Consider the following 3,184-nt stretch of genomic DNA (forward strand, 5'->3'; position numbering starts at 1 on the left):
TTTTTTTTTTTTTTTTTTTTTTTTTAATTTCAGTTTGTTGATGGCTAACTATTATGTATGGATTAATACTGTTAAGGATTGGTAGATTAACTAGTAGCACAGTAGCATTGCTTCATTTGATAGAAAACAAAGATGGAACTTGGTATCTTAATTGTAATGAGCAAGTACCAAGTGAAATGGTTCTTTGTAAATGTGGTTTTTAATCTTCATTTAGATTGATTATAATGCAACTTCAATCTCTGGCCGTTTCACTGCGACTGATGTTTTTCTACTTCTAGGTATTAGCGGACCCGGTCTTGTTATGCATTTATCTCATGTCATCATCTCTTTCTGATGCAGCCTGAAAATCCTGCGGAGCTTGGTGGGAAGACATGGCTATGGCTCTCTCAGGAAAATGGTCCCTGATGGAGTCAACAGAGTTACATGATCGATGGTCCAGAGGCTCCCAGTTAATCAAATCGGTTGAAGCTGGCTCCGGTCAGAAATGATGTGACTTGAATCACTTCCTGGTAAGTCCCTTTTTGTGAAGTAGAGTAGTGTAGCAGGATACTGGTGATATATAAATAGTACAGGATACTGGTGATCCAGTAGCAGGATGCTGGTGATAACAACGTGAGAGTTCTATTGAGCAGGTGTGTGATGTTGATTGTTATTGCCACCAAAAACTGTTGATATTGAGTCTTTTGGAATGGGATGCTCCTCGAATTTCACAAGTGATTTCATTAAAACTTCCACATTCTGTCTTGCATCTGTTGTAGCATCCAATGAATCCCTTCTGCATTTGTAATATGCATGTATATTGCCTTAACTGCGCCATCACCACCATCATCTTATATTGCATGGTCTTCCAGTTTATGCTTGTTCGTACTCTATTTAGTTGGGTATTGTTTTCTTAAGTATACATAGTTCAGCATCCTGTGTAACAAGCGATGTCCTTCTAGATTTTATGGCTTGTCAACACTTGTGTCCAACACTAGTTGAACTCTTTCTTGGACACTCTATCATTTGTCATCAGGCTTTACTATTGAGTTTTAATTGATTATGGTCAGTAGTGCCCTATCTAATGCCAAATATGGTGATATGCAGCAACATGAAATGAGAAGTTAAACAACTATTGGGAAGCAAAACTATCCCAAGCAAATGTTCAGGAATCTGCACCATGGACAAGGTACAAGCTTTCACAATTGTCGGCAGGTGAACTTGCACCATGGACCGGTTATTTTATTCCCAGCCTTTGAACTGTGATATTTAAATTAGATAATAGAAATCATGATATCTTATACTAAGATGGTATCTTGTTATACAGGATACTGGGATCCAGCAGCACCTTCTTCAAGTGTGATAAGATAATGAAGATTATGATTGCGTGATAAGTATGATGTTATGCAAGATAGATTGAGTACTTGGAGATGTTTCAAGCGATAACATAATTAAGTGGTCAAAAGCTTATATAACTCGAAGAGCGACCAAATTAGAGTGGCAGGGTGACAGTAGACTGAATTCAGTTTTAATGTCGATATGTAAGGTATGCATCCACAGTGGGCGAGTATAACCAAAAATTTGGGATGAGATCGTGACGCAGTGGGACGGAGTAAAGATCAAATCCAAGCCAAAGATCAAATTCCAGACCATATTTGGTCGCGACCAAATACCAAATCCTAATATAGTCGGGCGTAAATTTAAAGTACGTTTGTTACTGGGCGTAAATTTAAAGTACGCTTGTTAACGGGCGGAGATTTAAATTACGCCCGATGAAAATTCAAATTAAAAAAATAAAATAAAAAATGAGACGTGAACTTAAAGTACGCCTGTTGACAGGCGTAAACTTAAAGTGTGTCTGGTGATTGATTGGGCGGACATTTGAGATACGCCCGATGAAATTTTTTTGGGGCGGAGATTTAAATTACGCGCGACCAAATTTTAATCGGGACCGTTACGTGACAACACGGACTAAACCCAAAATTTAATCTTTTTTTTGATTTTGATCTTTGGTTTTGATCTCACCACTGCAGTTGCTCTTAGAGTGGCAGTGACAGTAGACTGAACTCAGTTTTAATGTTCGATATGTAAGGTCGCGCAGTATTTATCTTTCCATTTGTATCCGGAGATTCAATTTCTTTGAAAAAAATAATTAATAAAGTCGATTTTAGATTCAGTTTGAAATCATTATGGTGTAGATTCCAAAATCCGTTTCAGATGATAACATACATGAATCTAACAGGGGTTAGTCCACGAGTGAGTTGGAGGGAGTTTAATGTATTTTGAATCTTGGGGATTTGAAGGGAGTGTAAGAGTGTATAGGGAGTTTGAGAGAGTTTGGCGTGTTGAGTGTAGGGAGTTTGAGAGACTCCCAAAATCTCTAATTTTTTGAGAGATTTGGAGTGAGGCAAAAATACACTATAAACTCCCCAGAACTCCCCAAAAAAACAAACTCACCACTAACAGGGAGTTTGAGTTTAAGAGTTTCTTTCAAACTCCCCCACGACTAACGGTGTTTTCTAGGGAGTTGGAGAGACTCTTCTAAACTCTCCCACGATTAACGGGGATTTTGAGAGACTCACTCGAACTCCCTCACAACTAACGGGAAAAAACACAACTACACCCAACTCCCCCAACTCCCTTGAGGACTAACACCCTGTAAATGAATTTCGGAAACACTAAATCTAAATCTGAATGGATTTCAGATTCCCAAAATCTGAATACAAAAATCTGAAACATTAGCAAGAAAATGACAGAACATTCTCGTTTGAATTAGTATTTTTATTTGTATAAAAATGCCTCCATTATAACAGATATCGACTGTTATTGTATTTAACATATAATAATCGTGGTACTTAATAATAGATTCAGTATGTGACTTTAAATCACTAATTTTATCTGGCATATTTAATAACATTTTTAATTTGTCATTTATAAGAGTCACACCAAATAAATAACGGTTCGAATAACAGATAAAAACTGTGATAAACCATGTTTTATGACAGACTTCATTCGTCATTTACAGTCCCTTCTGGACTAGTGCTTGCGATTAGAACGTTTACATAATTGAATCTGTGAACCTAATCACAAAGAGAGTTTTTGGACGGTACCAAAGACCAATGTCCAAGGATCAATCAAGTCGTATCCAATAAACTAGGTCAGACGTATCTACTTTGATTGATCAACGCACAACCTGTGATATTTC

The 3,184-nt window shown here is 37.2% G+C and overlaps 1 long non-coding RNA gene across 9 annotated transcripts in view; it reads left to right on the forward strand.

The window, feature by feature from the left end:
* The window catches only part of LOC113335478, a 3,204-nt gene extending 1,638 nt beyond the window's left edge, over positions 1–1,566 (forward strand). For all 9 annotated transcript variants that reach the window (XR_003353373.1, XR_003353371.1, XR_003353374.1 and 6 more), the window contains 3 exons: positions 340–509; positions 1,087–1,168; positions 1,307–1,566. This is a non-coding gene — a long non-coding RNA (uncharacterized LOC113335478). The remainder of the gene's footprint in view (positions 1–339; positions 510–1,086; positions 1,169–1,306) is intronic.
* The last annotated feature ends 1,618 nt before the right edge of the window (positions 1,567–3,184 follow it).

This window comes from Papaver somniferum, unplaced genomic scaffold (assembly GCF_003573695.1).
Source record: "Papaver somniferum cultivar HN1 unplaced genomic scaffold, ASM357369v1 unplaced-scaffold_148, whole genome shotgun sequence".
Lineage (NCBI taxonomy): Eukaryota > Viridiplantae > Streptophyta > Magnoliopsida > Ranunculales > Papaveraceae > Papaver > Papaver somniferum.